Source organism: Papio anubis, chromosome 2 (assembly GCF_008728515.1).
Source record: "Papio anubis isolate 15944 chromosome 2, Panubis1.0, whole genome shotgun sequence".
Taxonomy (NCBI): Eukaryota; Metazoa; Chordata; class Mammalia; order Primates; family Cercopithecidae; genus Papio; species Papio anubis.
Window position 1 is genome coordinate 159,565,025 of NC_044977.1, and position 18,213 is coordinate 159,583,237.

At 36.6% G+C, this 18,213-nt stretch overlaps 1 protein-coding gene across 4 annotated transcripts in view; it reads left to right on the plus strand.

The window, feature by feature from the left end:
- The window catches only part of CPNE4 (copine 4), a 505,087-nt gene that overhangs the window by 74,930 nt on the left and 411,944 nt on the right, over positions 1-18,213 (plus strand). Inside the window, exon 1 of one of the 4 annotated variants that reach the window (XM_021934869.2) lies at positions 13,456-13,475. The exons of the other annotated variants lie outside the window; for them this stretch is intronic. The gene's annotated coding sequence lies outside the window, so the exon portion shown is untranslated. Of the gene's footprint in view, positions 1-13,455; positions 13,476-18,213 lie in introns of those variants that run through there. 4 annotated transcript variants of the gene reach the window in all.

The window sequence follows — 18,213 nt, forward strand, 5'->3', positions numbered from 1 at the left end:
GCTGTAATGGAAGCACGAGCAACTTGCTATGGGATCATAGGAAAAGGCAGGGCCTCGAGGAGTAAATAGGAGTTTGTCAGGTTAGAAGGGGAGTCTACTCAAAGGGGAACAGCAAAGGCCTGGGCAATTGAATATGCATGGAATTCTGAGCACTTCAAACAATCTAGTACTTTTTTAGGCACTCAAAAATGTTGGCTGGGTGAATGCATGAATGACCATTAAATGAGATGATCTAGATATGGCCAGCTGGGATGGGGATAAAGTTGAGAAACATTTTGGAAGTAGAAAGGATACAACTTGGTGATATGTATGCAGTGGCAGATCTGGATCTGAGTAGGGGAAAGGGAGAAGGGAGAGAGATGAATGGAAAATTGGTTTTAGGTATTCGGTGTGTGTGACTCTTGGTGATGTCACCTATGTTGTCTCTATCCTTTCACCTGCTAGTCTGTCTTTAAGGTCATTTTTTGAGGATTGTAATGTGGGACCATGAGCCCCCTTCAATCCTGTATGTTCTATCTTTAGTCCTCTAGGTGTGGACCTTAAGAGTCAGGAATAGACAACAGAGAGTACTTTTGGAGCAACACAACATGCTTGTTTGTAAGGGGGTGATATATTGAATGAACATTTCAGTGGCTATTTCTTTTCAACCATACATCCTGGCTGACCATTCAGGTCATGGAAAAGGCTGTAGCTTAGCATATTCACCCTGTGTGTGCCTCAACTCCTATCCCTGGGATTTATGATGATGCTTATTTGTTGAGCATTGCTTTTGATGAGCTCCAGGTGTTAGCACAGCAACACTGGGAGGGAACCAGAGTTACTGCTCTTTAACCAGTGATAAAACAGGTTCAGGGTGATTCACTTACCTGCCTAGGGTCACAGAGGTGCTACTGAAACTCAATCCCTTAGGATATAAGAAGATTTAAATTCTAATACAGCACTTAAGGAAACATTTAAGGAAATGATTTCTTAAGGAAAAAAGCTCTCATTCTATGAGGGAGTTACTCTAAATAAAATTGATTTCTGTTTCTTCTTCTTTCTAACTTTCTCTACAAAAGCATGTTCATGTGGAGGAAAATGCTCTGGATGAAGAATCAGGTGATCAGGAGTTTAGTCTTGGTTCTGCCTCTAACTACCTCTGTGGTCTTAGAGAAACCTTTGAACATTTCTGTAGCTCTTTTTCTTGTGATATCTCTCTGAGTTTGTACCATTGTTATAGGACAAAGTTTGTATGCTTGCTGCATAGTAACAGACCAATTACACTGAGCCATTAGGGTTTACAGTGGAGAAGAAGTTTAATGATTGCAGATCACCAAGTGAGAAGATGGGAGAAGACCCTCAAATCTATCTCCTTGAGGAGTTCTGGACTTGGGTTTTAAGGGGATTATGGAGGGTAAAGGGCTGAAAAATTGGGGTTGTTCATTGGTCAGGGTAAGTGGGATGAAATAATCAGGATGTGGAAACTGCATTATTTGAGAATCCAGCTCTTTGGGGGAGTCCTTGACCAGCTGGCATCAGTTAGGTTCTTCAGACCAGCTGAGTCAGTAGTTTCATCAGCATGCAGAACCCGAGGGAATATCTCAGAGGGAAAAGCTAAACATTTTATAATGTTCAACTTCTTATCTATAGAACAGTTAAGGGGAACTCTAATCTTGTAACAGGTTCTATATGATTCTTGGACAATAGGCAAACAACTATGGGGAAGCAGGTCAGAGAGCAAGCGACCTCATGACTGATGCTGAATGTACTGCAAGCTTGCTTTATTTTCAGTTCTCCCTCTCCCTTCTTCTCTGATTAACTTTATAAGGTTTATAGGGACAGTTTTACCATCTATCTCTAAAGTTTTGGTTAGCTATAATAACCTATATTCTTTGTTCTTCTGATATAAATTATGGTAATGAGACATCTTTCAAACTATTTGAAATTCACTGTGGATTGAAAAGTAAATCAAACATATCATAAAAATAAACGTTGTCAGAAGATATTACCAGCATTTTTCAAGCAATAAGGGTTTCAGAAGTAATATGTTTATAAATCCCTTTTATGCCAGTCAGCCTGAATATCTCCCTCCCTCTCCTCCCTCCCTCTCCTCTCTCCCTCTCCCTCTCTCACTTATCTCACTCTGTCTCTCTCATGTCCGTATGCCTCATACAGTGTATTGTAGGGCTCACGATTGTTTTCAGAGCTGTTTCCATCGTTTTAATGATCTGAATATTTAGAAACACCTAGAAGTATGACATATTACTTAAATTTGCAGTAGCGTTTTAGTATTCAGATGATATTTAAAATAATGGGGCTAGTCATTAAAAAGAAACAAGATTCTGTCAGGCATTCATATTCAGAGCTTAGTAGCACTGCAATTGAGGGCATTATATTATGTTTTAATTTAGGTGGCTTTGTGTGAGTGGGCAGCTCAGGGAGTGGGGCGGGTAAGGGGAGCAAAACAGATCACCGTAAATTGCAACTGAGAGTTGGTACAATGTCCCCTTATTTTCCAGATAGGCATGATTGTGTTTCAGTGTTACAGGCAATTACACAAGTAAGCTAGACTGGGTGGAAGATAAATATATATTTTTTAATTGGATTTTTTGATTTTCCCAATTTCCACAATGTGATGGTGTTTTCGACAGAGTTCTGCAGTGGTCCCTGGATGGGAATGTTAAGGAAATTGATGTCTCAACTTTGGTGTCTAACATTCTGTCCAGCTCAGGCATATTGGCCTGGGTGAGTGATAATCTTTTCTAAAAGTACAGTGTTTGAACTGTACTCTACACAGTTTACTTGTATTTATCTCATTTTATTCATTATAAAACCTTCCAGGATTGGGGAATGCAGGGGTCCTTATTATTAACTCTATATTATATATTGGATAATTGAAGCTTAGAAAGGTGTATCAGGCCGGGCGCGGTGGCTCATGCCTGTTGTCCCAGCATTTTGGGAAGCCAAGGTGGGTGAATCATGAGGTCGGGAGTTCAAGACCAGACTGGCCAACATGGTGAAACCCAATCTCTACTAAAAATGCAAAAAATTAGCTGGGCATGGTGGCGGGCACCCATAATCCCAGTTACTCAGGAGGCTGAGGCAGGAGAATTGCTTGAACCTGGGAAGCAGAGGTTGTAGTGAACTGAGATCATGCCACTGTACTCCAGCCTGGGCAACAGTGCAAGACTCTGTCTCAAAAAAAAAAAAAAAAAAAAAAAAAAAAAAAAAGCTGTATCAATTGCCAAAGGTCACATAGCTGAGATGTAGTAGAGTTTGAATTTGACTCCAGATCTCTGATTTAAAACAGTCTGAGATAGTGCAGTGTTTCTCAAACATCAACTGCATCAGAATCGCCCAGGGGACTTGCTAAAATAGCTTCCTGGGCTCCATGGTCACAGTTTCTAAATCAGCAGGTCTGGGATGGGCACTTGGAAATTTGCATTTCTAGCAAGTTCCCAAGTGATGCTGCTGCAGCTGGTTTAAGGACCACACTGAGACCATTGGTATGATGTACAAAAATGAAATTGTTAGAATCAGGCTGCCTGGATTCAAACACTGCCTCCACTAAGGTCAAGAACTGGGAAAAGTCGCTCTATCTCTGAACTATTTATTGCTCATCTATACCTGCTTCACAGAGTTGCAGTGAGAATTCAATGAGATAAAGCATTTCAAATGGCTAATAGAATGCCTGGAATGTAGGAGTAACTCTGTAAAGTTACCTATTGTCATCTTTCTTATTACATTACACTGCCAGGACTTGGCTAGTCTTTCTCATGCTTTGAGACATATGTTCTATTTCAATGTCCCATTATTTGCCTGTCCCACACAGGTTGTTTTCTATCAAACTTTCAGGTATTCTTTATCTCCTTCTTCCACAATTACTATCTCTAGCTTACATCCTTCTCCCCTACAACCAAAAATTCAATGTTTAGAAGTTTTCACATCCACGTGGAAAGAATAAAACTTCCAAACCTCTGACTTTGCGGTTTTGCCTCAACTTTAATTATCTCCAGCTATTCTGCATCTCATTCACTTTCTGGTACAGAAAATGCAATAGAATTGTTTGACTTTAGAAATTCCCTTCGAGAATAAGCTCCTTGAAGACAGAGGCTGTGTACAACAAACCTTTGCACTTCTTTGGAGCAAAAATGCCTCCCACAGTTAGCAGGATCTGAACAAATACCTGGTGAGTGAATGGCTAATTGAGGGAATTGGAAGTCGTGAGGTCAGAAGAGCTTTGCCACCTGGTGTGGATTGTTTTGCCATTATGGAATTTGTTTTCCTCAGCGAAAGGCTTGCATTAGAATTCAGAAATTTTAATTTTATACCTTTTCAGTTACCCTCTGTACACTCCCCTGGTCAAATGATTTCTTATCCAACAGTTTGATAACAATGCTGATAGCAAAAGGCTCTGTGCGTGTTCCTCTTTAGCTCTCTTTATAACAAGGGTCTTCTTACTGGGTACCTGGTGCTGCATGGAACACAAACCATGCTAGTGTACACCATGGAAATTTTCTTTTTCAAAATCTCCCTGGTTCAATTCAAGAAGCTATTAGTTTTGTTCCAGGATCAGGCTGATGGGCATGGAGACACTATTATCCTTTGGCAAGGGCTGTTATTTTTGCAGTTTGGAGGATGCCCTAGATGTATTCTGACAAGAGTGGGGCTCCAGTGGGACGTGCTATGATAACAGTATAGATGTCAGCAGTTTCTCACTGAGTCCCAGTGTGGGGTTATTTTGCATCCCAATTCATTCTAAGTAGGACACGGCATTGAATTGGGAGAGGCTGCCTCACATGCAAGATGATCTAACACCTCATCCTGAATTAGTATGGCTATGATACATGTAGAAAACAATGGCGATTTAAAAAGATATTTTATGACATGTTTTGTTCCTGATGACAAAAATGTCATCATGTTATGATAAAATGTATAAAAATTTAATGAAGAATATCACAAGGCTAAAACTTGGGGATAAATTCTACAGGTCTTTAATTCTCTTCCTCTCTCCATTCTAAAACAAAAATAAGTAATAGAATATACTGCTATGTCTCACTTGCCAACACAAAGTATTGTCTCATAATCTTTATATATTCTCCAAGATTCAAGACTATAACTTTCATTGGCTATGAGGAAATCAATGGGATGGATAGAACACACTTTATAAATCAATCTTAATTATTTTTGGATATTTATATAGTTTTCAAATTATTGGCATTATAATAAATACTGTATTGATCTTTCATTCACACATACACATTTTTCTGTACATTTATGATAATTTCAGCTTAAAAACTACACAAAAGTAGAATTGTCTGGATTACAAGTAATGAGTATGCTCTTCTGTTTCATAAATTTCAAGCTACATTTTCAATGTAAATTATTCTAATACTTAAGATTTTATTGACCGATGGAGTTATAGAAAACCTCAGTAAACCAACATCCATTAAAGAACTTGACTTGGCAGTCACAAATATGCCCTTATCAGTCCCACATCTCTCAAATAAGAAATACATCAAGCCAATAAAATTTGAATGCAAATTTCATCAAGCCTCAATGAACTGGTAATTATACGTATTTCAGATAACACAAAAAGAAAAAAAAAAGGCATCAACTCCAATTTATAGATACGTATTACTTTGACACTGAAACCAGATACTGACAGTAAAATAATTCTAATGACTGATCTTATTTAAGGTCATAAATGAATAATTCCTAAATAAAATGCTAGCATATAAAAAAATCTAGTGTTTTAAAAATACAAGAAGAATTTTTCTCAGAATGAAGGAGTGAAAGATGGATTTGTGTATCAATATCTATCTATCTGTCACCATATTAATAATCTAAGAGATTAAAGGAGAAAACATTAACATTGTCCTACTAGATATAATGGATTTTAGCCTGAGTGTCCTAGGCTGCACATGCTGGAAACCAGAGCCCAATGCACAGATTATAATGTTGACACTTTGAGAAGTATAAATCTAAGCAGTGATTGAGGAAAATAGGTCATGTGAGGCAAGGAAAGATGTACAGCGATCGTGTTGCTGTAGTGGCCACCACTTCCATACAAGTTCAGAGACATTCAGTTGCAAAGACATTTAAGCATATTCCCTCTGCTTATGGGAACTTTTGTAAAAGGTTTGTAAGAGGAAACACCACCACAGAGGGACAGAAGGGGAAATGTATCTGTCTGGGTCCCTCCTGACTCTTGCTTCCCATTGGTCAAATTTTATTCCACAGAGACCTAGTACTTCTATACATCTGGCAACTTGGTAGCTACTCAAGAAGCCAGTTCCCAAGCCCTGTTGTATGGCATTTCTTCTAAGCCCAGAAGTGGAGGGGAGATTCAGCAGGTCAGACTACCAACCAAGAGAGAATGAGACAGCTGAGGGAATATAGAAGACATACAAAAAAGAAAACAAAGAAAAACAGAAAGAAACAAAAATCCTTGCACACAATACCATACAGAAAAAGCATTGCATGCAATTTAACACTTTTTTATGAGAAAAAATAAATAAATAAAAAAACCTCTTAACCAACTAAGAAAGAAAGGGAAATTACATAATAAGATGAAATACATAGTAGCAGTGAAGGAGGGAATCCAAAAGCTATGACAAATGTTATATTAGTAAGCATTTAGAGGTAGTACTGTTAAATCGGGTATGAGACAAGGATGCACATCTCCACCGCTACTAATCTATCTTGTACTGAAAATCCTAGCCCTTCCCACTAAAAACAAAACTAAACAACAGAAGAAAAAGAAAACAAACAAACAAACAAAAAACACAACTTAACCATATGGTTACAGGGAAGATGGAACATGTGATTTCTAGCTTGTGGTTATGTGCTCAGCTGAAATTGATGTGTGTATCTGCGTAGAAGGAATACTAAGGGGAGGAGGAGTATCTCTAGACAAAAGGAAAATGTGGCAAATAGGCTCTGGGCTGTAATTAGTGGTTTCTGCCACATCTAGATGAGAAAAACTCCAACAGAACCCACAAACTATTATTAAAAATAGTAAGGGAGTTCAGAGGATTTCAAGAAAAAACGTTGACATAAAAAAATCAATGGTGACCCCTGTGTCAACAGCAATCAATTAGAAAATGAAATGGATAAGCACATAAATTATAATAACACATTCTATATAACTAGAAATAAATTTAACTTCCAAATGTATAATATTCTTGCAAAGAAAATAACAAAACATCTCTTAAACACATAGAAGATAGTAATTCTTTTAATGATGTCAATTCTCCACAAATTAACCTGAAATATTGGTATAATTCCAATAAATTATCTAATAGAATTTTTCATAAAACTGAGGAAACTTACTCCTAAATTTATATGTAGAAGTAGATGACCAAGGATAGCCAAGACAAACCAATCAACAAACAACAGGAAATGAACAAAGAGCATCAACAGGAACAAAGGAAGAAAAACCTTTATGAGATGCTCAGTCTCTCTAGTAATCTAATGAATCAAAATGTAAACAAATAACCACAAGTTGACATTTTATGTGCCTCAGATTGATGGATGTTAAAAATGGTGGTAATACCAAGGGTTGGAATGAATGTGGGGACTCTTGGATCTAGTGAAACTTAGGGTAGAAGTGAAATAGGTACAAACATTTTGAATAACAATTTGCTAACATCTAGTAAAATTGATGATGGCTATATTTTAATATCCAGAATTACTACTTGTAAGTATAGTCCATCCTCATTATTCACAGATTCTGTATTTGTGAATTTGCCTGCTTTCAAAAACTTATCTGTAACCCTCAATATTCATGGTGCTTTTGCAGCCACCTGTGGACATACGCAGAGCTGTGAAAAATTTGCGTAACTTGACATGCATGTTCCCAGCTGAGGTTGAACAAGGCAAAACTCTGCCTTCTTCTTTCATTTTTTCATGCTTTAAACAAGTTTGCTATCTGTGTTTGACTTAGTGTCATAATTTTCAAAGGTCTGTGCTTTTATTTGGTGATTTTACTATTAAAAGTGGCCCCTAAGAGTAGTGCTGAAATGTTTTCTAGTAATCTGAAATGCAAGAAGTCTGTGATGTGGGTTACTGAGAAAATAGATGTGTCAGCTAAGCTTCATGCAAGCATGAGTTACAGTAAAGTGGCTGTGAGTTCACTGTTAATGCATCAACAATATATATGAAAGTAGTTGACTTTTAAAAGAAGCACACATAAACGAAGTTTTTATTGATGGATTGACAAAAATATTGTGACCAGAATTTTCGGGGGCTTGACCCTGTATTTCCCCACCCCCCCCACAGCAATGGTTCAGTATTAGCTTATTCAGTGTTCACAGTGACCTTAGACAACATAATTACTGTAAATAACAAGAATTAATTATATATATCATAAGAAACTCACACACATCCTCCAGAAGACATGTATAAAAGTATTGTTTGTAATGGTGACAACATAGATAACAATACTAATGTCCTTCATAAAGGGAATAGATGAAGACATTGTGTTATATTCATCCAAGGGAATACCCTCAGTGCTAGCATTTTAATGGAGGGACATATAATAAAGAAAATAACTATGTAAAATATACAATGTTTTAAAAGGCATTAAGCATGACAGAGGAAAATTAGGCAGAGAATGGAGGTATCAAGTGAGTCCTGGGGGGCAGTATGCTTTGAAGTTTTAATAGGATGGTCAGGGAATGCTTCCTTGCAAAGGTATAAATAGTAATAATTTGTTCTTCTCTTCTTATTTCGTAAGGTAGAACTTACTGAATTTATTAAATAGTAGTAGCAGATGTTCTTATTTTACTCTTGACTCAGAATCTAGCAAATAGTAGGTGGTGAATAAATGTTTACTAAATGAATGCCTTCATATTTTATCTTTAAATGTTATTTTAGCTATTGATCAATACTTCCACATTTTGGTATCCTAAAACTATGCATATCTTTTCGTGTTTCATTGAGTATTTTAACTGGAATCTTGGAAACTGTTTTAGATATTGTTTGCTTTCCTCCATTCTTCTCAGGATGCCCGTGATTGACATTTTTTTGTTGTTGTTGTTATTCTAGAAACAATTTCTTTTTTTTTAATTTATTTTTTATTTTTATTATACTTTAAGTTCTAGGGTACGTGTGCACAACGTGCAGGTTTGTTACATATGTATACATGTGCCATGTTGGTGTGCTGCACCCATTAACTCGTCATTTACATTAGGTATATCTCCTAATGCTATCCCTCCCCACTCCCCACAATAGGACCCGGTGTGTGATGTTCCCCTTCCTGTGTCCAAGTGATCTCATTGTTCAATTCCCACCTATGAGTGAGAACATGCGGTATTTGGTTTTCTGTTCTTACGATAGTGCCAAGCATCTTGTCTCATCATTAGATGCATACTGGCATTTGGAGCTTTTGGAAGGATTATGCAGTTCCAGCACTGAAATATTCATCTTCAAAAAACAGCATCTTAGGAGTAAAAAAATTAAGATGTAATTTAAATCTCACCACTTCCACTACACAAACCCACCAAGTTAAAACAGCCAGACTGGAAATGGCTCTTTTTCTTGCATGTTATCGGTAGGGAGAGAGAGGAATAGCAGCTGCTCCTCCTCTGGGGCTTTGGTGTCGTGGCAGGCAACCAGCTGAGGGCCCGAGGAGAGCACTGGCCATTACATTTCTCCTGCTGCTACTGCTATTGTGGAGAGTAAAATATTAGTAGTACTAATAGCCAGGAGCAACCTATGGGCAGGAAGACCTTACACTCACGCAGCACCTGTAGCCTCTCAGCCATTTGTCTTGCTTCACTAGTTTTTCTGGATGTTATTTAAGAACGCAGCAGCCCATCTCTCCCTACCCCAAATTACCCATACCATGAAGTCATTTGTTAGCTTCCACTGTGGAAGGGATGACACCAAACTGCTCTGGGCTTTCCCTGCATGTATTATTTTCTGGAAAAAAAAAAAAAAAGAGAGAAAGAGGTTCAGCTTTGCCATGTTTAGGAGGTGAACATTTGGCACCCAGTTAACCTTGCGAGACAGTGTTAGACATGGAATTTAGTTCAATCAACATTTTTAATGCTGATGACTGCCAGGTGCTGGAGATTTGGAGTTGAAAAAAATAGCTCTTGTCTTCAAAGAGGGACACTCAGAAGCAAACAAGTTCCAACCCACCGTAATAAGCGTGGTGATAGAATGAAGATGTGTATATGGCAGAGAAGACAGAGTAATGATATGGGGTATGTGTGTGATGGGATATCTGAGGCCCTCAGAAAAAGCTTCTGCAAGGGCAGGGGATTGAAATCAGTCTGGTATGTTTGAGGGGACTTTAAGAATTGCTAGAGTGTAATGCACAAGGAGGGAGTGGTTTTGTACATCATACTAAACAATTTAGGCTTCATGAGGTTAGTGAGGGGAAGCCAGTGGAGGATAGTAAGAAAGTAGGTGACATACGAGGTCATGTTAGTGTTTTTATAACAATTCTGTGCTAACAGAAGATGGATGCTGCAGGAGGACTAGAGGCTGAGAGATTGATTAAGAAGCACATTAGAGCAGTCGAGGTAAGAAAGGAAGATCAGAATTAATGCAAATGTCAGTGGCACTGGAGAGAAGGGAGTGAGATGTCCAGAGCTTTTGAATAAGAAATAATAACAACAATAAGTAATGGCAATGCAAATAGTAGTAATAATGATTAGTTGCTGTTGTTGCTGTAGTAACATTTATTGAGCTCTCAGATCTGTATCAGGCCCCGTGATAGGTAAGCACTCTTGTCATTTACGACAACCCAATGACGTATTACAAGGACACAATTCCTGATCCATCATTCTAAAATATTTTAAATTCTGAAACCAAAAAGTTTCTCCAAACACATTTGCAGTAAAACTTGAACAGACTTCTGAACTCAGTGGAAAAATCTGACTTGAAATGACAGGAAGCTGTTTAGGCTTTATTTATGTTACCATGTTTTTGCTGTAGGAATATAAATGTGTTTGATTGCAAGGTGCTGCTCCAGACCCTCCTGGCAACATTACCGAATATGCAAGAGGTGATATAATGCCCTCCGTGGGTGTAACAAATTGTACTTTATATCCACTTTATTACTTTTGTAAATTCCAAAGCTTCTGGATTTCCAAAACATAACTAACACCAGGGGTTTTAGATAAGGAATTGTGAGCCTATAGTTTTCACTTATGGCTGTGGAAATGGAGGGATAGAGAGATTACATATCCAGAGACATACAACTAGGTGGTGGCAGAACTGGATAGGAACTCAGCATTTTTGGACCGGAGAGCCTGCACTTTGAACCATTTCCGCACTGTCTGCTTAGGTTGACAGGAAGAGACCTTAGAGATCATTTTACATATGAAGCAACTGATGTTTCTTTTTAACTAGCCTCTGGATACGGCATTGCCTTGCTTTAGAGGGATTAGAAGAGGGGAAGAATTTCTTTACCAAGTTTACTCAAATAAGTCCTTTGTCCCAAAGAAAAGATTCCAGGGCAATGGAGGAAATTTCTGGGGATGGAGATTGGTGGCCAGCTGTGGCAGATTCATCAGGTAAAGGTGAAAGACAAGAGCTGCTCAATGTCATGGGGTGCCAGATCAAAGGCACTGGAATAAGATTCTGGTTCTCGGTTTTCAACCTAGCAAAATAAAATGATGTTACATGTGCATGTGCGCACGTGCATGCACACACACCTCTCTCTCTGTCTCTCACAGACACACACACACACACACACACAGGAGGAAGCTAGAAGAAACACTGTCAAAATATTAACTGTGGTAGACTTTGGGTGGCAAGATTATAGATGATTTTAGTTTTGATTCTTAAAGTTTACCAGATTTTTCACAGTGGTCACTTTGTGCTCTTATAGTTAGGTCATATGCTTTTAAAATTTTAATTATAAACTACATATTTTAAACAGAGAGAAAGCAATAAGTGCCTTGTAAATAGGAGACAGTCAGTAAATATTTGTTGATTTTCTCAATTAACAGACTTATGCTCCTTGCTAATTGCCCATGAATACCAGGAAGTTTAAAGGTAACATTTTTAAATACTTGGAGTTATTTTATGTTTTACAAAATATTTTTCAATTTTTTTAGCTATAGTTTTTTGATAAACTTATTTGTTCATTGCAATAACAACATTTAAAAGGAATCAAAATATTTCTATGTCATAATGAGTTGTTGGGTAAGAATAAAATAATATGTAATAAACATTCTAGTAATATGAGAGAATTTAGGCATTCTTGTAAAGCTAATTAAAACCTAATTTTACCTGTATTAGGTTTTAATAAAAGAACTAAGGTCTTATCTTGTCAAAGGGTTATGATAGTTTATACTCATTAAGATTAAACAATAAAACATCTGTAAGCCACAGAAGGAAATTTTTTTATTAAGCAGCTAATTTGTGCAAGGATGATTAGGGGATTCTGAGAAAGTGGTTGACTTAATCTCAGTTTTTAAAATATGTATCCTCTGAACAAGAAGTTTTAACTTTAGCCTTTTATTGAATCATCTTTATAATATTTTGCATTAAAGTATCAATAAATTACAACAGATGTGCTGCATGGCATGATTTTTTTCAAATACAACCTTTCTTTGGGCCTTGGTTTTCTCATCGGTAGCTGTAGATAATAAGATGTAGTTCATAGAAGTGTGCTGTTAAATGTTTAACAATCAACTCTCAAAAAGAAGATAGAAAGGGGAAAAAGAAAGCTCTGATTTGCAGTGTGTCCTAACTCTGTGGTGTAAATTTCCCCACTATGGCTGAATTCAATGTAACATTAAAGCATGATTAAATATAGTATTTCTTTCCTTACCACACATATAATACATGTAAATTATCTTAGCATAAATGATAGTAAAATGTACTAAAATAATTAGAAAGTGATGCTTTTTAGGTATTTATTACCTTTGTTCTTAATTTAATTTTAAGCTTTTATATTTAATTACTAATAATGGTTGTATTTAACAACCAGCTTGCAAAATTTCTGAAAATTTGACAGTTGATGCTTTGGAGCCAGGGCAAGCCAGCTCCAGCATTCCACTCACTAGGTGTTATGAAGATTAAAAAGAAATAATTAACTTTAAAATGCCTAATTGTGTCTTCAAGGATCATAGATCTTACGTAAATCTTCATTTTGTTTCCTCTTATTTCATGTTTTATTAAGCCTCATCCTCCTCCTCGGAGTCCATGACAGCATCTTTAGTTTTAACACCAACTCCAAAGACAAAATAGCTTCATGCACTATTGTGAATATTCAGAAAAACTGGTGAGCAGGATTTACTTATTCTTATTCTTCTAAAAAGGGTCAGCTTGAATATAAAGAAGAAAGACACCAACATCTTAATCTACCTTGTAATTGTGTGTTCCTGGTCACAAAACCTCTGTGCCTGTTATTCACTGTCCCCTTTTTTATTCTGGATCTATAATTCTTTAATTTTCTTTATCCTAGAGCTGGCCTAGAAGAGAGAGTTAACTCATAAGAAAATCAAATCTGTTACTTTATTCAGCTTCAGGTGAGAGTTCTGGGAGGTGTTTCCACCTGTATACTGGAAACAATGTATACCCTACTAATTTTTTTAGAGTCACTTTTTGTTTTATTAATTTTCAACTGTAGGCCGTGATATCAGAAGCCTGTATGTATCAGAGTTCATGTAGTTTTCTTTAAAATATATTTTATTGTGCTTTTTATACACAAAAGGTAAAACATGCTCAATGTGAAAAAAAGAAATAATACTGATAAATATAAAGACAAAACCAGTTACTAATAATTCTGAAACTCAGAGAGGGCCACTATTATTTCTTTCCCCTGTGTGTGTGAGTTATATAATTGACCTCATACTATATTTCCAGTTTAGTATTCAGTAGGGATACTTTTTAATAGCCATGATTAATTTAGAAGATACATTACATATGAGCGTTGTTGGAAACAAAGTTTCATTAAATGCACAAACCTCTGTTTTCTTTTTTTCTATAAATTATCATAATGCCTTAATTTCATGAATTGTGAGGAATTAAACTTGGCAATTCAACATAATATTACTTGTACTGAGCTTCAAGGATGGGGTTAGAACACATACACACAAATGCACACACACAGGTAACACAAAACGCACATTTTGGGGACAGACAAACATGAACGCAAACTCCAGCTTTATTACTTGTCTGGCTGCGTGACTTACGGCAAGTTACTCCAACTCTTTTTGCTCAGTTCTCTCACATGTGAAATGAGAATACTATTAATACCTACCTGAAAGTGCTTAGGATGTAGGAAGTACCTTATGAAAGATAACTACTGTGTGTTTAGTTTTTACTGGCCCAATCCTGCCAGCTTGAAATCATTATAAGATGAGCCACTGACTATAGCAGCAGAAGTTAGAGGATGAACTGTGGGGATTAAGTATGTAAGTGTTTAGAACTGTGCCTGACACCGAGTAAGTGCTTTGTAAGTGCTGTCACTGGCTGCCAGTTCATGTACAAGTTAATGGTTAACTTATCATCCAAACTGAGAAAGTTTTGAGAGTGTAAGTGTAATATTTTGGTTTTAAACAGGTGAAAACCAGGACTGTCTGGGGAAATCAGGATAATCTTAGGCAAACTGAGACAGATATTCCACCCTACACATCCACCCAGCTCTTCCCGCTTCCCGGAATAGACACTGTTAATAGTTTTCTTAAACCATCTCCTTTTCTTCATAAATGTGCAAGCAAACATACATACATTTTTAAAATTTTTCTTCCTTTCTACACAAAAGATAACATTTGCTGTGCATCGTTTGCTGGTTCATTTTTTTTCACTAAACAATAATATACCCTGGAGATCACTTCATTGCAGCCCAAACTGCCATTCTTCTTTTTTGTGGTTGTTGACAGTTGCATTATATTCCATTGTTTGCATATACTATTACCTTATTTAGCCAACTCTCCATTGTTGGATTTTAGATTGTTTATAATGTGCAGCTACTTCAAATATTGCTGTGATGAATATTATTGTACATAGGTGTAGATAAATAGAATTGCTGGATCAGAGGGTATATGCCTTTACAATTTTGAATGGTATTGCTAAGTCTCCCAGCATAAATAAGCCTTGTACCAATTTGCATTTCCATTAGTGGTGCAGGAGAGTGCCCATTTCCCCATAGCATCGACAGCAGGCTATATTGAAAAGTTTTTTGTTTTGTTTTGGAAGTTGACAGTTACTTTAGTATAGTTTGAACTTAATAATATGTTACAAAGTAGTTATGGTGGTAAACATCAATGTCTTATTTCTGACTTGAGTGATATGCCCTTTAAATTTTCCCATAAACCTGATCTATTTTATGTGGTTTGGCTCTGCGTCCCTACCCAAATCATCTCAAATTGTAATCCTCATGTGTTGAGGGAGGGACCTGGGGGGAGGTGATTGGATCATGGGTGCATTTCCCCCCATGCTGGTCTCCTGATAGTGAGGGAGCTCTCACAAGATCTGTTGGTTTTAAAAGTGTTTGGCAGTTCCCCGCTTCTCTCTCTCTCTCCTGCTGCCTGTGAAGAAGGTGCCTGCTTTCCCTTTGCATTCCGCCATGAATATAAGTTTCCTGAGGCATCTCTAGCCATGCAGAACTATGAGTTAATTAAACCTCTTTCGTTTATAAATTACCCAGTCTCAGGTAGTATCTTTATAGCAGTGTAAAAACACTAATACATTATTGAGACTTTTTTATTATATTAAGTCTTTATATATCCCTAATTGTTGGATATTTTATCAAGTTTATATTTTTATTAAAAAAATTTTTTTAATTAAAGTTTTTTTTTTTTTTTTTTTTTTTTTTTAGACAGGATATCACTCTTGTCACGCAGACGAGAGTGCAGTGGTACGGTCACAGTTCACTATAGCTTTGACCTCCCGGGCTCAAGTGATCCTCTGACCTTAGCCTCCAGAGTAACTGAGATTACACATGCACACCACCATGCCCAGCTATTTTTTTATGTTTTGTAGAGATAGGGTTTCATTATGTTGCCCAGGCTGGTCTCAAATTCCTGGGCTCAGGTGATCCCCAACCTTGGCCTCACAAAGTGTTGGGATTATAGGTGTAAACCACCGCACCTGACCTTTTATCAAGTTTTAAAAACACTTTCACAATTCAGCCCTTTCTTTCTTTAGGAAAATCTGTATTTTTATTCGAGTATTATCTTGATAATTATAAATTAATTTAATACCCTTAGTCCTTTATTTATCTTACCAGGATCAATTAGTAGTCACAAGGAAGCATGTTGACTTTTTTCCCTCTTCTGCTTCTTCTTTCTTTCTACCTGATTTTAAGAAATGATATTACATTTCTTATTGGTTAACTTTGTGTTGTTAAATGTGACTATATTTTATTATTTGATTTATCAGTTTTAAATGATATGGTTTGACTGACAGATGCTTTATATGGGAAATCAGCAATCTTACTCTATCTTTAAACTCCTTCCCTCCTTTCCCCAGCTAATTTCTGTTATTTGCATGTATCTACATGGCCAAGATATTAACATATCAGCATTAGGGGGTTGTTTCCATCCCGGCACCCTAATACTGACAGTTTATTTTGGTCTTATTTGAAGAGTTAAATGTATTCAGTGCACTGTTTGTTTGCCATACTTTCCTCAGCCATCTCATAATTGTCCTCTAGTATTTTCTCAAGAAAGACTCCAAATTACAATATGTCTATAATTCCTGTATGTTCAAAAATATTAGCCAGTGGCCTTTATAACTAAAGGACAGTTTGGCTGTATTTAAAATCTTTAGCTCTTAATTTCATTCTTTGAAAACCTTGCAAGTGTTGCTATATTGTATTTCAGTGCAGAATTTCTCTGTAGAAAAATCGGATGCAAGTCTGATTTATACCCCATGGTTTTGCATGGTTGCCTAGACCATTCTTTGTGTCATAAACTTTACTAAGACATGTCTCAGTATTGACTACTTTTGTACATATTTCTTGGTACATGCAGAAACTTTTAAAAATATTTAATGCTTTTATTTCAGGATTATTTATTATTTATTTCTTGATTATATATTTTTAATTATTCAGTTTCACAATTACATTTAGCTTTATTTAGTTTTGTTCATTGGAAACTCTGATTATGCATAGGTTGGTTCTTCTTTGCTTTTCTCATGTTTTTCATTGTCTCTCTAATCTTTAATTACTTTTCCTTTATGTGTCTTTTTTTTTTTGCTTTTCTCATTTTTAGTCTTTATGTCCTTTACTGTGCTGTCATATGTACTCTTCTAGTGCCTTTTAAAATTTCATCTTTGTCTGTGATTTTTTTCCCCTTCCTGATTGTTTCCTGGTTTCCGCCAACTCTTTTCTTCTTCTTGTTTTTCGATCTCTTGTCTGATTTCTTATATTTCTGCTCTGTTGTCTTCCTTAGCAAGGGGGATTGTTTCATTACATTTTTAAAACTAATGGTTAAATGTGTTCATCACAATTTTCATATGTCCATGACATTTTCTAAGGACTATGCTTTATAAGATTTTTTTTTGCTCTTTTCCACATTTTAAAAATATTTTCTTTGTATCATGTCTGTGCCAGTTCACTTTTTATTGCTCTTCAGTGAGCAAAAGTTAGATTTTCCTGAATTAGTTATGCACAGGAAATTTCTCTTTGAGGTGGTGAGAGTCCAGAGTAAACTTAAGTGTTCTCTCCTTTGCTGCTGCTGCATAGACAGACTCATCTTAGTATGTCTGTGCACTCTCTTCTCATCTTCTCCGAACTAGACTTAGCAGAGCAGGGCTTCTGCTACCAGCCCTGCTCACCCCACTCACATCCACTATTGCGAAAAAGGGATATGGGTTTTGCATTTCAGGTAAAACCCTCACTTGCAAATGACGAAATCCATCAGTGTTGTGTTCCTTTATATGTCTATTTATTCATTTTTTCCCTCCCAGGACAGCTTCTGCTTGCTCTGAGCTGCTTTTGGCAGCTCTTTTGTATGTTTTGATGCTCTGTAGCTTAAATTCATCTCCTAGTTCCACTAAAAATGGTGTTTGAATTTTTAAAAAATTGTTTATTACTTTTATATGATTTTCATGAGAAGAACAAAAGTGTTGATTTATGCATCAATGAGCGTATCAGAAGCCCTGAAGACTATTTCTGCCAAAATAAAAAGCAAAGCAAAACAAAGCAGGAGGCCTATGGTTCTCAACTGTACATTGGCTGTCCCTGCCTTAAGTTATTCCTGCATTTTCTTAATGCATAAAGGGGAATTCATATCCTTCTATGAATCCACATAACCTCTA